Source organism: Dama dama, chromosome 9 (genome assembly GCF_033118175.1).
Source record: "Dama dama isolate Ldn47 chromosome 9, ASM3311817v1, whole genome shotgun sequence".
Taxonomy (NCBI): Eukaryota; Metazoa; Chordata; class Mammalia; order Artiodactyla; family Cervidae; genus Dama; species Dama dama.
The window spans coordinates 95,481,731-95,500,939 of NC_083689.1; the positions used below are offsets into that span (position 1 = coordinate 95,481,731).

The 19,209-nt window shown below is 42.2% G+C and overlaps 1 long non-coding RNA gene across 2 annotated transcripts; it reads left to right on the plus strand.

Moving 5' to 3' along the window:
• The first annotated feature begins 301 nt into the window (after positions 1-301).
• Positions 302-17,666, plus strand: LOC133062686 (uncharacterized). 2 transcript variants are annotated; one of them, XR_009694232.1, is made up of 4 exons: positions 302-680; positions 1,672-1,783; positions 7,250-7,305; positions 15,742-17,666. It is a non-coding gene; the product is annotated as an uncharacterized LOC133062686 (long non-coding RNA). The 2 variants fall into 2 exon arrangements; XR_009694231.1 differs by having other exon boundaries at positions 302-1,783.
• Positions 17,667-19,209: the final 1,543 nt, after the last annotated feature.

Genomic DNA, 19,209 nt, shown 5'->3' on the forward strand with positions numbered 1-19,209 from the left:
GGGGCAAGCCGCCCGTGCCGCCGAGGTTTTCCGGCAGCGGGACTCCGGCGCCGCCGCCGCCGCCGCCTCGCGCACCGGCGGGGGTGGGCTGTCACCGCGGCCAGATCGCGGCCGCCGCAAAGTTTGTGGTTCCGAGCGCCGGGGCTCCAGGCCACTGGAGTCCCCCTTCCGCCCGCCCCCAGGCCGCGCCCTGGCCCCCTCTCCTCGCCGGCTCCGGGCTCGGGGAGCGAAGCGCGCTCGGCCGTGCGCTCCCAGCCGCCGCGCCAGAGGACCCCGCAGCCGACGCCCTCCGGGCAGCACCTGTCAGCGGCGGGGGCGGCTGCCTCGGAATGGGGCGCGCGGGCGACTCACGCGACAGGGAGTCCTCGGCAGGCCTGGGACGTCCTCCAGCTCCCGGGTGGGAGGGCGAGTGAGACGAGAGCCGGGCGGAGTTGGTTAGGGACCCGAGCCAGCTTGCTCCCCGGGAGCCGGCCACGGTTAGGTACCCACGCAGCTAGCTCTGGGCCGGCAGCGAGACGCGCCCTCCGGCCATCATCTCGGTCCGTTCGATGAAGCGAGCCAGGGTGGGAATCATGCGCCTTCCGTGGGTCCTGCGGAGCATCCAGTGTCCACACCGAGAGGTGAACCCGCCCGAGTCCTGAGGCTGAACGCCGCTGCCCCCGCCCCGCTGCGCGCCCGAGGTCCAGGACCAGAGTTTGATTTCTTCTGTCTTGACTTCATCCCCATCCTCCCCTCCCCGCTCTTTGCTTGTGCCTTTAGTTTCTCTTGCGATCAGGATCTAGAGGTTTCCGGGGGAGTCTGACGATAAAGCAAGCCCTAAAGTTGCAGGGACTTTACCCGTGTCCCAGGACGTGGAGGATGAGCCCTGCCTCTCATTCCATTCCAAACGCAGAGTATCTTGTTCTTTTCACTCAAGTGCGTTTTCCTTTCGTTACTTACAAAGCAAATGGGAAAGGCTCCTATAGCCTTGGTATCTTCCAAAATCTACTGCTCCGAGGGTCTTCTGAATCTCCTGAGTAGATGACACAGGATCCCTTCCACACCGCAAAATGCGGGAAACTCACAAGAACCCTGGCACCGTAATGCCTAATTCCAATCTCCTCTAGCTAGCAGTATGCCCTGGATGTGTTACCCACCGCTTTAAGGTTTTTCTTTTTCCATTTGCTTACCTTTATAGCAAATATTTATTGAGCACCTACTATATGTCAAGCAATATGATAGGCTCTGAGGATGCAGCTATGGACAAGGCCAACAGGGCTCCATCCTCATGCAGCCTATCTTCCAGTGGGAAATCAAACAATTTCTAATAGTGAAAAGTCCCATGGAGAAAATAAAACAGGGCACCATAACGAAGTGGCTGTGGAGGTGGGGTTGCCAGATCAATTGCAGGGCACCCAATGAAATTTGAATTTCAAATACATGACGGATGAATAATGTTTGAGTATCCGTGAGTCCCAAACACTGCTTAAGACTTACTAAAAGACTATTTGTTGTTTATCTCAAATTCCTTGTTTTGTATTTTTATTTTTAAATCTGACAACCCCATACAGAAGGTAGTTTTTTTTTTGTTTTTTTTTTTTTTTTTGACTGTTATGTGTATATCTGAGAAGCTAAATTTTAAGTTGAGGTTTAAAGAGGACAAAGAGCAGTCATTGAAAGATCTGATTACAGAGCATTCCAGGAAGAAGGAACAGCAGGTGCAAAGGCCTCAAGGCAGGAAGCAGCTTGGCTTGGCATGGCATGTTCAAGGACAGATGGAACTGCTGCAAAAATGTGGAATAAGGTGGGTAACAGATGAAAGGAATAAGTGAGCAGAGGCCTGGTGGGGTGGCTCCTATGGCCATAGTAAGAGATTGAGTCTCCTGTAAGTGAAATGGGATGCCATTTGAAGGTTTTAAGCATGAGCGTGATGTGATAATACTAATGCCTGCCTAGAGCTGTTCTAAGGATTAAGTGAAAAAGGACTTCACTCAATGCCTGAGGCTTTTCCACACTAGAGAGTCACACTGAAAATACCATAACCATAAAAAATTACCTCAATATAGAGCTACTGTGATAGCTCAGAAGAGAAACTATTTTCTCCAGAAGTCTTCCCTGCAACGTAGGAAAAGATATTCTAATACTAGTTTTTCTAGGATGTCGTTAATGAAAGCACAGAGAAAATAAGTAAAGAAATAAAGGATTCTCCACGTCTGTGTCTCTATTCCTGCCCTGCAAATAAGTTCATCTGCACCATTTTTCTAGTTTATATGTGTGTGTGTGTGTATGCATTAAGAAATGATATTTGTATTTCTCTGACTTCCCTCCATATGACAGACTATAGTTCCATCCATATCACTACAAATGATCCAACTTCATTCCTTTTATGACTAAGTAATATCCCATTGTGTGACAGAGATGTAGATGTAGAGAACGAACACATGGACACAAGCGGAGAAGGAGAGTATGGGACAAATCGGGAGAGTAGCGTTGCCATATACACACTGCCACATGTGAAACAACAGCTGGGGGAAGCTGCTCCATAGCAGAGGGAGCTCAGCTCGGCGCTCTGATGACCTACAGGGGTGGAGCGGGAAGGGGGAGGCTCTAGAGGCAGGGGCTATATGTATACATATAGCTGATTCCCTTTGATGGACAGCAGACACTAACACAACATTGTAAAGCAATTATACCCCAATAATAAAATAATTACCCTAGAAAATTTAGAAGAAATGATAATCACTTCTTACCAAAGCTCCATAAATATGTCATTTGTCATATTTACTGACATGGGGCCATGGACCCACAGCGATAGCTACACAATTCAATCTTATATTCATGAAGTCTTTTAATGATGTATTTGACTTTTGTAGCTTTATGTTTTCATTTTCCTCTTCTACCTGGTTTTGCCTTGAACTCATTAACTCAGGTTAATGAGGTTCTGAAACCTACAATCCCAAATAACACTCATCCAGCAATGAGAGTTCATTTCTAGAACTTGAAAGAGCATAAGTAACTTTTCCTAAATATCTAAAGTGGATTATAAATTGAGAGGCTGCCCTACAAATTGTGCATTACATAAAATTGCACTGGATATGGTCTTTGCCATCAAAGATCTTATTATATTTAAGATACTTATTTTTAAAAAAAACTCTACAACACAAGCGGACAGTGAATCCCCTTGTTCACTGAGGGAATACACAGGAGTGAAGAATCACTTCTGGCTTGACTGATCAAGGAAGATTTGTTGGAGTCAACATATGAGCTAAGGTCCATAGCAGATGACAGAGTACACCAAGAAGATAGATTGCCGAAAGCAAAACTAATGGCACATAGCAAGACTTCAGTAAATGTTAGCTTTTCTTTCGTTACAATTTATTAACCATCTAAATATTTATAGAGCCTCTATGGTTTGAATGAATATGAAATTAATATATGCATCACACATCAATATATAAGAGGTTGGAAAGGTAATGCATAAAGTAATACTTGAGTAGAAGCTCAAAAGAAGTGAGGGAGAGAACCTAATGGTAAATCTAAGGGCAAGTTTTTCCATGAAGAGGGAGCATTAAGCGCAATGAGACTGAGGCAGGGACATGCTCTGCTTGAGGAACAGCAAGAAAGACAAAAATGGCTGGAACAGAGAGCAAGAGGGAAGTGGAAGGAGAAACCATGGCAGAGATGGCTAAAGGCCACATGTGGAGAACTCTGTGGTCAACAGTGAGGACTTTGGGTTTGGGAGGATGGGAAGTCACTAGGGACTTGGGTAGAGTTATCTGTGATCCAACTTGCATTTTAAAAGACTCACTCTGGCCCCTATGTTGACAATAAAGTGCAGAAGGTGGGGGTAGGAACAGACTTTAGACAGGTCCTATTACTATAAATACATAAGGGACAGTGGTGTCTTTGACAGAGGTGGTAGGTGCAAGGGGTTAAATTCTAGATACAGGATGTTTTGAAGATAAAACTGAGACGACTAACCATAGTTTGAATGTGGGCTGCTCATGCATAATGCTAAGTGGTTTGTGTCCCTTACCCTATGTAATCATCACAGCAACCGCATTTTATAGATGAAGGAACCAAGTGTGAGGCATATTATTAAGTGATCTTACAAGGTCACACATTGAGTAATTAGCAGATCCTCCATCTGCAAGGTTCCAAAGCCACAGAATTTGTTTAATTTTAAATGCACGCATAAATAAATAGAATGAAATAATTGAAGGAGGCCTCAGGAGATACATGGATCCATGTCCGTACTTTGGGTGAGCAGCAAGACCATCTTGGGCAGATCCACAGCTTCCACTTGATGAGATCAAGGACATAAATGCAAGCCCCCAAACAACATTTCTGGGACTAATTGAGTTAAAGGGCAACTAAATGGCACTTACAGAGCCCTCTCATCAGTGGAGCCTTGGCTCCTGTCCCAGCTCCTGGCATAGGCCCAGATGCCTGCAGGCCTTCATTTCCTCTGAAATGGGAACAGTGATATCTACTGGCCTGACCCACCTCATGAGGACCCGGTTAAAGGCCAAATGGAGGCAGCATTTCTAATGAGGAAAGCCTGACCACAAGAGTGAAGTTACCACCACTTTGGAACTGAAACCAAGAAAAGCTACCAGACTGACTAGTTCCCCCTCACATGGAAAAATCCTGCAGTGTGGAAAGAAGCTCTTTGAACCCTTCCAAACCAAGGACCCAATTGTCACAATTCACACGTTGAGATGAGTGCTGACTGCACAGTCAACTCAACAAAATTCTGGTTCATGTGTAAACAAGTTTTTGCCTTTTTCTTCCTTGAAAGTTTTCTCAAAGTTCTCTTTAACATTAAGTAACTTCAGAGGAGCTGTTTCTTTTTTATACTATTTAACCTAAGCCACTTTTTACTTTCTTCTTAACCAGTGTGGTTTAAAAAAATTCTAGAATCCTAGACCAAAAGTCCTGAATATTCATTGGAAGGACTGATGCTGAAGCTGAAACTCCAATACTCTGGCCACCTGATGTGAAGGGCTGACTCATTGGAAAAGACCCTGATGCTGGGAAAGAGTGAAGGCGGGAGGAGAAGGGGACGACAGAGGATGAGATGGTTGGATGGCATCACCGACTCAATGGACATGAGGTTGAGCAAGCTCTGGGAGTTGGTGATGGACAGGGAGGCCTGGTGTGTTGTAGTCCATGGGGTCGCGAAGAGTCAGACACAACTGAGCAACTGAACTGAACTGAGACCAAAAGATATTCTGAAATGTCTATGTGGGAAGGACATAGGATTGTCTATGAGGCTTGTATTAGAGTGGGGGGACTTGAAGTTGTATTTACATAATTTTAAAAACCTCAATTGCCCATATAAAAGAAGGGGAAAAAAGGGGGTTAACTGGAGATCTGGAGGAACCCAAAGCCTCCGCTGCCTGTCCCTCATTGCTGGTTCTGCTCTGCACAAAGTCAGAAGACATTGGCATTGGCTTGGCACCACATGTGAGGGCTCTGTCACCACAGGTGGCACGTGGACCTCAATTTTTCACTAGTAAAGTGAACAGAAAAGGACTAGTTTCCCTCTCAGGTCTCTTCCAGCTTAAAAATTATATACACTTCTAAAACAAATCTCCAATGTAAGATTAAAATCCATCTATTCATTCCCGGTCTGACTTCCTACTTTCAGTGCTGATACAAAGGCAGGTGCTACTGGGTGGGTATGGAAATAACCTCCTTTGACAGATGCAAAGTATTATATAGAGACTGGATCAACAGCAAGTTCATGTTGTGAAGCAGGGGAACCAGGTTCAATATCCTGTAATAAACTATAATGGGAAAGAACGTGAAAAAGTATATATGTATACTCATATATATCTGAATCATATTGCTGTAAACCAGAAACTAACACAACATTGTAAATCAACTATCAGTTCAGTTCAGTTCAGTCGCTTAGTCATCTGACTCTTTGAGACCCCATGGACTGCAGCACACCAGGCTACCCTGTCCATCACCAACTCCTGGAGCTTACTCAAACTCATGTCCATCAAGTTGGTGATGCCACCCAACCACCTCATCCTCTGTCGTCCCCTTCTCCTCCTGCTTTCAATCTTTCCCAGCATCAGGGTCTTTTCAAATGAGTCAGCTCTTTGCATGAGGTGGCCAAAGTATTGGAGTTTCAGCTTCAGCATCAGTCCTTCCAATGAACACTCAGGACTGATCTCCTTTAGGATGAACTGGTTGGATCTCCTTGCTGTCCAAGGGACTCTCAAGAGTCTTTTCCAACATCACAGTTCAAAAGCATCAATTCTTTGGCGCTCAGCTTTCTTTATAGTAAAACTCTCACATCCATACATGACTACTGGAAAAACCACAGCCTTGACTAGACGGACCTTTGTTGGCAAAGCAATGTCTCTGCTTTTTAATATGCTGTCTAGGTTGGTCATAACTTTCAAGGAGTAAGCATCTTCTAATTTCATGGCTACAGGCACAATCTGCAGTGATTTTGGAGCCAAAAAAAAATAAAGTCTATCACTGTTTCCACTGTTTCCCCATCTATTTGGCAAATCAACTATACTTCAGTTAAAAAAAAAAAAAAAGCAACCTTTGAATATATACCCTGTTGCAGAAGCTGTTAGAGCCCTTGTCCTCTCTCAGGCCTCAGCACACAGGTGGAATATCTGATGTCTCCATCTGAAGGCTGTTTTCCAATTCGCATCCCTCCTCCCACCAAGTGCCTGGAACACCCCTCAATCAATGAGCGCTGGCATTGATATGCGGATATTTCAGTAACTCAGAGGCAGGGACTCTCTACTTCTCCCAGTGCCCTCGGGGCTGGCTGGCTTGATGACATGCCCCATCTCAGCTTTCTTTCAATCCTGTCTCACATGCCCCCTCCCCAGTTGCTGGTCCCTGAGCCTCATCAACAGATGGCTTGCATCTGAATCCTTGTGGCTAAATCTGAAGGGACTGAAACTAAGGCACCTTATAAAGACATTTCAAACTCTGGCTAAGTTTCCCAGCTCTAGCACCCTATGAGGATAAAAGTAACTTCCTCCAGCAAGATTCCTTAGGGTTATACAATTCTTTTATAGAAGACTATAAAGACAAAATTTATCCCAGAGCCTATGGTCTACCCACTGAAAGTGAAACTCCTTGAGAACCAGACTATTCATCGATGATTTACCACCTTGATATTGTCCAATGACCTCCTAGAGTAGATGACAGGGCAGACTTCTCAGCATTCATTACACCCTGGAAAAATTATTCTCAACTGATCATGGTCATTCTATCCTTTTTTTTCCAGACCTGTAACCAATCCTGGAAACTGTAGGAGTATATCATATGAGACTGACTTCAACTGTGAGTAACATAGAGACCTTAACCGTGTTCAAGAGGCCTGCAGGTCATCATCCACACCTAGTATGCCATTCCTTCTATTTGATTTCTTCTATCTTGTTGCTCCACCACACATGCCTACCATTCCCACAACCACTGCATGCTCCAAGATTGTCACAGGCGCTTCAGTCGTGAGACGCAAGGTCAATCCCTGGGTCAGCAAGATGCCCTGGAGGAGGGCATGGCAACCCACTCCAGTATTCTTGCCTGGAAAATCCCATGGACAGTGGAGCCTGGTGGGCTACAGTCCACAGGGTCGCAAAGAGTCAGACACGACTGAAGCAAGTAAGCACACAGGCCTGTGATCACATTGAGCCCACCTGAGCGACCCAGGATAATGCCCCTATATTATGGTCAGTCTACTAGAATACTTAGTTATGTCTACAAAGTCCCTCCCCACCTGCTCCTGTACTAGCATTTAGCTGAATACTAGGGACAGGATTCTTGAGGAGATAATGTTTGAAATCCTGCTTACCACTGGTTTTCTAGAGCCCAAAGCATCTTAATTGACATATCCTCATTGTAGACCAGAAAAAGTGGTTACAAGATTGCTTCATTCACCTAGGGTATAAAACCCAGAAGAACTGGCTCAGTTGTAACAAAGTGACAGTCTTAAGGAACCTCCTGGCAGTCCAGTGGTTAAGACTTTGCCTTCCAGTGCAGTGGATGTAGGTTTGATCCCTGGTGGGGGACCCAAGATCGCATATGCCCCTTGGCCAAAAAAACAAAACAAACAAACAAAAATCCAGAAAAAAATATTGTAACAAATTCAACAGATTTTAAAAATGGTCCACATTAAAAAAAAATCTTAAAGTAACAGAATTAAGACAAGCATTCATTAACGATAAGAACATTAACAGACGGGCTAAACAACACAGACCTTTTCTCTTTTCTATGTTATTTTGAATCTGGCCCTTTTGTTAATTAGACACATACTTCTCCCCCCTATTTTCTCCTAACATAATGCTTTCCAGGTTGCAATCATTTTTTAGTTTATTTCAAATCCAATTCTCTAAGTCACACATTTTTTCCGCAAGTGAGATAAAATGGCTATTTAAGAAATATACATTATTGATTTCAAACCGGTGCCTGAAAATTTAACTGTCTTCCTGGCAAGCCCTGTTTTAAAATTTCCTGCCTAGAAAATGCACAGGCAAGAACTACACAGATGAAATTCTTGTGTGGTTTTATTCTGAGATTACCTTCTCTCTGAATCCCATAAGGGGAAGTAGGAAAATGGAAAGAAAGATGGAATAACTAAATGTCGATAAACATCCTTAGAAAAATTAAATCAACTACAATCTCTTTCATGAAGAAATTACCTTAAATGAAACTATCTGCTAAAATAGGCTTCTAAGACCCTGATTTGTAGCCTGTCCGTCCATCCAACATGTCTTCTCCTAATCTTGACTTCTGCCATCATCTACAGCTAAATTCTGGTCACGTATTGATGATTATATGAGATTACCTGGTGGTTCAGCAGTAAAGAATCTGTTTGCAGTGCAGGAGACACAGGTTCGATCCCTGAGTTGGGGAGATCCCCTGGAGGATGAAATGCAAAACCCACTCCAGTATTCTTGCCTGAAGAATCCTGTGGACAGAGGAGCCTGGTGGGCTATAGTCCATGGCGTCACAAAGAGTCAGACATGACTGAAGTGAATTAGCATGCAGCATGCACAGGCATATGTTCCCTTTCAATTGAGCACCCAAGAAATCAAGATAGAAGATGACTTGGCCCAGGTCTCATATAAAGTCAGTGGTAGGACCAGTGAGGTCCTTACAGGTAGGAGCAATTTTTTAGGGGACCTTAGGGATAAGCCCGGAGGAAGCAATGGCAGCCCACTCCAGTACTCTTGCCTGGAAAATCCCATGGATGGAGGAGCCTGGTAGGCTGCAGTCCAGTCCATGGGGTCGCTAAGAGTCGGACATGACTGAGCGATTTCACTTTCACTTTTCACTTTCATGCATTGGAGAAGGAAATGGCAACCCACTCCAACATTCTTGCCTGGAGAATCCCAGGGACAGGGGAGCCTGGTGGGCTGCCGTCTATGGGGTCGCACAGAGTCAGACACGACTGAAGCGACTTAGCAGCAGCAGCAGCAGGAATAAGCCATCGTTGCTCCACACCACCCCCAGTTATTTGTGAACCTATTTCTCAGTCAGTTCTACAATTCCGTAGATTGGATCTCACCACAAGGTAACCAGTCCAAGATCAGGAACTGTCCGTCTCTGTCAGGATATAACAGACGACAGCCTGAACTCCAGACATCAGGTCTGACTTTGCACTGACTTGGCTCTGGATGAATAGCAGTGCCCGAGATATTTGTGCTTTCCCCCCAGCCTTGGGTTAAGGAACCAAATTGAGGTAGAAAAATTGCTGTCAAAAATAATCAAAATGGTATTCACCATTTACAGGGGCTGTCTTCTATAAATAGGACCTCTGAGCCATAATGAGGTTGGCTATATGGCAAGAGGTCTAGGGACCTGTATGGACAGTTTCTCATTGCAAACAGCCATGAGCTGGGATCAAAAATCAGTCCTGCCTACTTTTCTGCGAATAGGAAGAAAACTACAGTTCCTTTATGTTTTCTGTCATATGTCTGGTTTTCCTTTAGAGTGATACCACTCTATCAGAGGTTAATGAAGAAAAAGTACCAAAATATTCAACCCAGTTTTAACAATCAAGATTCAATCCTTTAGACAATCTCTTTAGAAAACGCCATATGTAAAATAGATGGCCAGTGCAAACTGATGCATGAAGCAGGGTACCCAAAGTCAGTGCTCTGGGACAACCCAGAGGGATAGGGTAGGCAGGTGGTGGGAGGGGGGTTCAGGATGGGGGGGACACATGTATACCTGTGGCCGATTCATGTTGATGTGTGGCAAAAACCATCACAATATTGTAAAGGAATTATCCTCCAATTATAATTAATTAATTAATTTTTTTTTAAAAGAAAATGCCCACAGTCTTCTTGGGACAAAATTACTGTCTCTCAGGGAGCCTTCTCTTCCAATTCTTCCTAAGAAGGCATCTTGAGTGAATATAGAAAAAATGTGGTTTTCCACATCTTCATGAAAGCAGGAGAGAATAAGGGTCTGAGGGTGGTGTCATCTGCCTCTTCTTTTCTGAGGGAGATGCCCCTTGTCCACCAGGTCTGCCTGCTAACATTTGTAAGCAAGTCTGTACTTACACAATCTGTCTTCTCCCACCCTAGTCAGAGCCCAGAGAAGCTCCCAGATGATTCAACCTGCCCTTGGCTCTCACTGGCCGGGGCCCTTGACATCTATCTGTCACTTCCCTTACCAGCCTGGGCCCAGCATCCATACTAAGCCTTTGCTGGGAGTACATCTAGTTCCACTGGCTCTCAACTCAGTATCCCAACATGAAAAATAAGATGTACTCAAAAAAACCAATAGATGCTTTTGAACTGTGATGCTGGAGAAGACTCTTGAGAGTCCCTTGGAATGCAAAGAGATCAAACCAGTCATTCCTAAAGGAAATCAACCTTGAATATTCATTGGAAGAACTGATGCTGAAGCTGAAGCTCCAATACTCTGGCCACCTGATGCAAAGAACTGACTCATTGGAAAAGACCCTGATGCTGGGAAAGATTAAAGGCAGGAGGAGAAGAGGGTGGCAGAGGATGAGATGGTTGGATGGCATCATCGACTCAATGGACATGAGTTTGAGCAAACTCAGGGAGATAGTGAAGGACAGGGAGGCCTGGCGTGCTGCAGTCCACAGGGTCACAAGGAGTTGGACACGACTCAGGGACTGAATAACAGAAAAACTGAACATCGGGGCCTCATCCTGCCAGCTCCAGAAAGCCATCTAGGTGTTGTGACTGTGGCTGCACCATGAACTGGCTCGTAACAGCTCTGTTCTCTGCCAGTAAATAGCTGGAACTCATTCTTTGCTCTCTCTCTCCCTCTTTATCAATCCATCTCCCCTGCATTTCCTTCATCCCCTTGGAATGACTGACCTTTAGTCCCCACACAGGATAGGCCCACCAGTCAGGGTTACAGCAGGAAATAGATGGTACCTTCAAATAGTTCAGTTCAGTTCAGTTCAGTCACTCAGTCGTGGCCGACTCTTTGTGACCCCATGGACAGCAGCACGCCAGGCCTCCCTGTCCATCACCAACTCCCGGAGTTTACCCAAACTCATGTCCAGTGAGTTGGTGATGCCATCCAACCATCTCATCCTCTGTCATCCCCTTCTCCTCCCGCCTTCAATCTTTCCCAGCATCAGGGTCTTATTTAATGAGTCAGCTGTTCACATCAGGTAGCCAAAGTACTGGAGTTTCAGCTTCAGCATCAGTCCTTCCAATGAACACCCAGGACTGATCTCCTTTAGGATGGACTGGTTGGATCTCCTTACAGTCCAAAGGACTCTCAAGAGTCTTCTCCAACACCACAGTTCAAAAGCATCAATTCTTCAGCACTCAGCTTTCTTTATAGTCCAACTTTCACATCCATACATGACCACTAGAAAAACTGTAGCCTTGACTAGATGGATCTTTGTTAGTAAAATAATGTCTCTGCTTTTTAATATGCTGTGTAGGTTGGTCATAACTTTCCTTCCAAGGAGTAAGCATCTTTTTATTTCATGGCTGCAGTCACCATCTGCAGTGATTTTGGAGCCCCCAAAAATAAAGTCTGCCACTGTTTCCACTGTTTCCCCATCTATTTCCCATAAAGTGATGGGACCAGATGCCATGATCTTATTTTTCTGAATGTTGAGCTTTAAGCAAATTTTAAATTGAATAAATGCAATTATTTTCAAATGCATGGCAAGACAGTGCAGCAGCTCTCAGACTGTAGTCAGGAGACCTGAGACCCTTTTAGGCCAAAGATATTTCCCCAGTAATTAGTTCTAAGATATCCTGGGCCTTTTCCACTCAGTCTCTCATGTCCAGTGGGGTTTCCCAGAGGCTACATAACACATGACATTTACAACAAAGAACATAACAAACAAAGTAAACGGCAAAAAAGAACAAATGTGGGCAAACATGTAAAATATATAACAGGCAAGAGCTTAAAATGCAGAAATTATAAAGAACTCCTTAAACTGGTAAGAAAAAGACAAACAACCCAACAGAAAAACAGGCAAAAGAAATGGACAAGAAATTCACAGAATAAAAATATTAACAGCAAAAAGAAAAAGTGCAAATTTAAACTCTATTAAGATGCAGCTTTTAAAATGTTATTACAGGGATGAGTAAAATATAAAACTGCTTGAGTGTGTCAGATTTGGTATGTGTGTGGGAAATGAACGGCACAGTTGTTACTAACAGCAGTGTGAACTGTTACAGCCATTTCAGAGGTCCATTTGTATGCATTATTTAAACTCACATAATTGATGACTCCGGAATTCTATTTCTTAATGTCACCATCCCCCAAACTCTGCACACAGACCAGGAGATACATATAAGAATAGTATTGTAGCATCGTTAGAAATAGCAATAATGGTTAGAAATTACCAGAAGAAATGGGGGGAGGGGAATTTGAAAGCCCTTCAACAGAGTAATGATTATATAAATTGTGATTTATCCACACTATGAAGCTCTGTGTAGCAGACAAAAGAAGGGGACAGATCAATATGTTTACATGAGAAAGATCACCAAAGCATTGCTAAGTCAAAAAAAGCAAGTCGTAAATTGATATTTATGCTATGATAGCATATTTGTGTTTATAAATAAACTCACAAGTAGAAATCAGTAGTACATTTAACAAATAACATATCCCAACATGTTTAGATTCATCTTCACAGTGGAAAAATAGTTTGATAAAGGAAATTTATTAAAATAGTACATGATGCTCAGTCATGTCTGACTCTTTGTGACCCTATGGACTGTGACCCACCAGACTTCTCTGTTCATGGAATCTTCCAGGCAGGAATACTAGAATGGGTTGTCATTTCCTCCTCCAGGGGATCTTCCCTACCCCGGGATCGAACCCATGTCTCCTGTGTCCCCTGCGTTAGTAGGTGGATTCTTTACCACTGTGCCGCCTGGGAACCCATTAAAATATTATACCCTATTAATTTGGTCAAATGAGGTTGAATAATATTTAGAAAGTATGTAATAAAATTCAACATTATTTTCTAATTAAAAATCTTAGTGAAAGAGATAGGTAATTTTTCAAAATTTATTTTTAATTGAAGGGTAATTGCTTTACAGTACTGAGTTGGTTTCTGCCAAACATCAACGTGAATCAGCCATAGGCACACGTACGTCGTCTCCATCCTGAAGCTCCCTCCCACCTCCCTCCCCATCCCTCCCCTCTAAGTTGTTACAGAGCCCTGATTTGATTTCCCTGAGCCATAGAGCAAATTCCCACCGGCATCTATTTTACATATGGGAATGTAAGTTTCCATGTTACTCTCCCCATACTTCCCACCCTCTCCTTCCTCACCCTCCTTCCATGTCCATAAGTCTGTTCTCAATGTCTGTGTCTCCATTACTGCCCTACGAAGAATTTCAACAGTACCAAGATGAGTAAGTTTTAGATTTGACAGAAGCCCCAAAGCTAGGAAAAGTCTTTCAAAGCAAAGCCATAAAAGAGGCAATTTTGTGTAAGCCAAGAATAAGGCATGGATTCTAAACAAGGGCATAGCTACTTAAAAGTGTCTTGCAACAGTGAGCCAATGCATTTAAATAAGAAAATGAAATAAGATGTGTAAGTATTGGAAAGTATGAGGCAAATTTTCCATTACTTATAGATGATATCATTGTGGGTTTAAAAAACTGAAGGGTAAAAACATAAAAACACCAAGAAAAGCCAGTAAAGGAAAGTACAAAATTAATCTTTTTAAAAATAATAACCAAAAAATAAAAACCAAGTGCACAAAATAAGATAAACCCAAGAATTATATGAAGAAAGCTTTACAACTTTATTGTGGGAAATGAAAGAAGATTTGAATAAATGGAAAACACCTGGGTGTGGAGATTCACTATTGATTAGTGGTAATTTCTACTTGATGGATCCATGAAAACCAATGTGATCTCAGTCACAAAACTGAGAATTTTTAAAACATGACTAAATAGTCGTAAAGTTCATTTGGAAGACTAAACATGTTATAAGAGTAAAGAAAAATAAATCCATAAAAAGAGAAGGGTTTTGCATGGAAATGAGTCACTTTGGAAATCAAAATTCATTATAAAGTTACAGCAATTTTAAATTTAAAATATTGGTTCAGGAATAGCCACAACTGATCAGTGTTCAGAATGGGGTCTAGATATAAATGCAAGAACCTGAAGGTATTTAGATTTTCATAGGGTGCTGCTCCAAAATCAATAGCAAAAGATTAAACATTAATATTCAGTTGAGATAAATAGCTAATCCTACAGAGACAAAGATGGATTCCTACCCCATTTCTTTCACCAAAGTAAATTTCCTGTAACTCAATCATTAATTAATGTTAAAGTAATTGACAATATCAAAGCATATCAAGTTGAATAAATGAATCCTAGTGGATCAATCATTCCATGGACACAGAGATTTTTGTCTGTTTTGTTCACTAATATATGGCCCCTGACACACAGTAAACATGTTTGATAAATGCATGGACCAAAAAAATTACTAAAGATATATAAGTACAGAGGAAAACATGATTTTTGAAAAATCTTTGAATTAGGAAGATCTTCTCATAATAGGAAATCAACAAATACTTGGGGGTTTAAAAAGATTGATAAACCTGGTCAAATGAAAAATAAATTTGACCATTCAATGAGAATGCTCATACAGAAAGATTTGTCTTTGAGAGGCAAAAGATAAACTTCTTTAACTTTCAAAATGAATTTGCTGATTAATACTAAAACACCAGCTCAATTGGAAAAAATGAGCAGAAATTCAGCTTAACTGTTTCTTGACATCAATAATCTATCAACCTCATAATACTGAGATATTAGTCCCTCTGTGCTAACAATCTGAATTCTAGCAATTAATGAAACAGAACAGACATTTCCCTTATGGAGCCAATAAGCTCATTTTCTAGTTACATCATTTAATCTATCTGGTCTTTGGTTTTCCCTCTTTAAAATGAGAAGAACAATGCCCACCTCCTAGATTATTCTGAAAATTAAAGGAGCTAATGCACATGAAAGTATTTAGTGTCTGGAACATAATAAGCACTCAGGAAATATGTGCTGAATATAAAGTGTGTGCATTCACATCTGACTTCACAGGCCTGAGTTGTTAGTGCAGATAGTACATTTGTTTGGAATATAAATAATAGATAGATGCTCCCTTACTCACCTTAGACTGATATAACAAAATACCATAGATAGGGTGAGTTAAACAGACTTTTTTTTTCTCTTAGTCTTAGAGGCTGGGAAGTCAAGGATCAAAGTGCTGGTAGATTGTGTTCCTTAAAAGAGCTCTCTTTCTGGTTTTCAGATGGCCACCTTCTTGCTACCTTATTGAACTGACTGGTTCCAGATTAGGAAAGGAGTGAAAGTGCTGCACTCAATATGCCAACAAATCTGGAAAACTCAGCAGTGGCCACAGGACTGAAAAAGGTCAGTTTTCATTCCAATCCCAAAGAAAGGCAATGCCAAAGAATGTTCAAACTACCACACAATTGCACTCATCTCACATGCTAGCAAAGTAATGCTCAAAATTCTGCAGGCCAAGCTTCAAAAGTACATGAATCCTGAACTTCCAGATGTTCAAGCTGGTTTTAAAAAAGGCAGAGGAACCAGAGATCAAATTGCCAACATCCACTGGATCATCAAAAAAGCAAGAGAGTTCCAGAAAAACACCTACTTTTGCTTTATTGACTACACCAAAGCCTTTGACTCTGTGGATCACTACAAACTGTGGAAAATTCTTAAAGAGCTGGGAATACCAGAAAACCTGACCTGCCTCCTGAGAAATCTTCATGAAGGTCAAGAAGCAACAGTTAGAATTGGACATGAAACAACAGACTGGTTCCAAATAGGAAAAGGAGTACATCAAGGCTGTATATTGTCACCCTGCTTATTTAACTTATACGCAGAGTACATCATGCGAAATGCTGGGCTGGATGAAGCATAAGCTGGAATCAAGATTGCCGGGAGAAATATCAATAACCTCAGATATGCAGATGACACCACCCTTATGGCAGAAAGTAAAGAAAAACTAAAGAGCCTCTTGATGAAAGTGAAAGAGGAGAGTGAAAAGGGTGGCTTAAAGCTCAACATTCAGAAAAATAAGATCATGGCATCCGGTCCATCACTTCATGGCAAATAGATGGGGAAACAGTGGAAAGAGTGGCAGACTTTGTTTTTCTGGGCTCCAAAATCACTGCAGATGGTGATTGCAGCCATGAAATTAAAAGACACTTGCTCCTTGGAAGGAAAGTTATGACCAACCTAGACAGCATGTTAAAAAGCAGAGACATTACTTTGCCAACAAAGGTCCGTCTGGTCAAAGTTATGGTTTTTCCAGTAGTCATGTATGGACGTGAGAGTTGGACTATAAAGAGAGCTGAGCACTGAAGAATTGATGTTCTTGAACTGTGGTGTTGGAGAAGACTCTTGAGAGTCCCTTGGACTACAAGGAGATCCAACCAGTCCATCCTGGAGGAGACTGGTCCTAAGTGTTCATTGGAAGGACTGATGCTGAAGCTGAAACTCCAGTACTTTGGCCACCTGATGCGAAGAGCTGACTCTTTGGAAAAGACCCTGATGCTGGGAAAGATTGAGGGTGGGAGGAGAAGGGGATGACAGAGGATGAGATGGTTGGATGGCATCACCGACTCAATGGACATGAGTTTGGGTAAACTCCGGGAGTTGGTGGTGGACAGGGAGGCCTGGCGTGCTGCGGTTCATGGGTTGCAAAGAGTTGGACACGACTGAGTGACTGAACTGAACTGAACTGAATGGCATAGATTAGACATGACTCATCTTTGTATCCACTTAGTACCTAGGACAGTTCTCTGTACTGTGGCAGTGCTCCTAATGTATGTGCTGAATTGAACGATTAGGTCCTTTTATTACATTTCTGACTTTAGAACTGAGATTATTGTTTTAAAAGTTACTCTTGTCACTTGATTTTCTTAATTTTCCAATTTACTATCAGAGAGAATAAATCACAGAGTAATCTAAAAACACCAAAAAATTGCCTTGCCTGAAATAAAGTATGATTCCTCTTCACCATATCAACTACAGTAAGATAGCATAGTCTTCTCTAGTTCAAGCTGACCAAGTGATTTCCAAACTGGATGCCTTTACAACCTTTATACATGAGTGATATGGGTAGAAAAATCATTATCTTTACTGTCCTCAAATGGGTTCAATGTAAGTGTGATCTATTCTTCCCTATTTCTTCCTTCTTACTGATTTCACCTGTCTGTTCTTCAACTTAATTTAGTTGAGTAAACCAATGAAAAATAGTTGCTTCCAAATTGTTTGCACAGTATCATAAACAAAGATTGTTAAAATACATTTAAAATAAATATTTTAAAGCCAAAGGTTAGTCAATATTTGAATGAATTATAATACCAATTCTGTCATCTTTCATTTAGAGATTCAAGCTGGAAATCCCAAGACAGGATCCTAGCAATAACTAGCGAATCCAAACACATCCCAAGAGCTTTCTGTTTTTGTGATGACATATGCCAATTTGACATATCAAAACTAAGCTTTGTTCACAGGATTGCTAAAAAGTTCACTCAAATAAAATAATATTACTATCTCGATTGATGCTTAGGAGGGAGTAACATCCTCTCATGTAGTGAATATACATATACATTTATCTGTAATGGATTGAATGTGTCCTTTACCAGATTTATATGTTGAAATCCTTGCTCCCTACATGATGGTGTTTGGGGGCGGGCCTTTGGGAAGTAGTTGGTTTCAGATGAGGTCTTGAGGGTGAGGTCATCATAATGAGATTAGTATCTTTAAAAGAAGAGGAGGAGAGACCAGAACTGTCCTTCTGCCTTGTGAATACCCAGCAAGAAGGCTGTTGTGGTTCACTCACTCAGTCGTGTCTGATTCTTTGTGAACCAATGAACTGCAGCACACCAGACTCCTCTGTCCAGTACTATCTCCTAGAGTTTGCTCAAATTCACATCCATTGAGCTATCTAACCATCTCATTTTCTGTCACCCTCTTCTCCTCCTGTGGTCAATCTTTCCCAGCATCAGGGTCTTCTCCAATGAGTTGGCTCTTTGCATCTGGTGGCCAAAGTATTGGAGCTTCAGCATCAGCTCTTCCAGTGAATATTCAGGACTGATTTCCTTTGGGATTAATTGGTTTGATCTCCTTGCAGTTCAAGGGACTCTCAGGGGTCTTCTCCAGCACTACAGTTTGAAAGCATGAATTCTTTGGTCCTCAGCCTTCTTTATGGTCCAACGCTCAAATCCATACATTGGAAAAATCATACCGTTGACTATACTGATCTTTGTGAACAAAGTGATGTCTCTGCTCTTTAATACACTCTCTAGGTTTGTTGGGTTTTCTTCCAAGGAGTAGGTATCTTTTAACTTCATGTCTGCAGTGATTTTGGAGACCAAGAAAATAAAATCTGTCACTGCTTCTACTTTTTCCCCTTTTATTTGCCATGAAGTGATGGGACCAGATGCCATGATCTTAGTTTTTTGAATGTTGAGTTTCAGGCCAACTTTTTCACTCTCCCATTTCATGCTCATCAAGATACTTTAGTTTCTCTTTGCTTTCTGCTAATAAAAGTAGTATCATCTGCATATCTGAAGATGTTGATACTTCTCATGGCAATCTTGATTCCAGTTGTGTTTTATCCAGCCTGGCATTTTGTATGATGTACTCAGCATATGAATGAAATAAGCACGGTGACAATATATACCCTTGATGTCAGTCAGTTCAGTCGCTCAGTTATGTCCAACTCTTTGCGACCCCATGG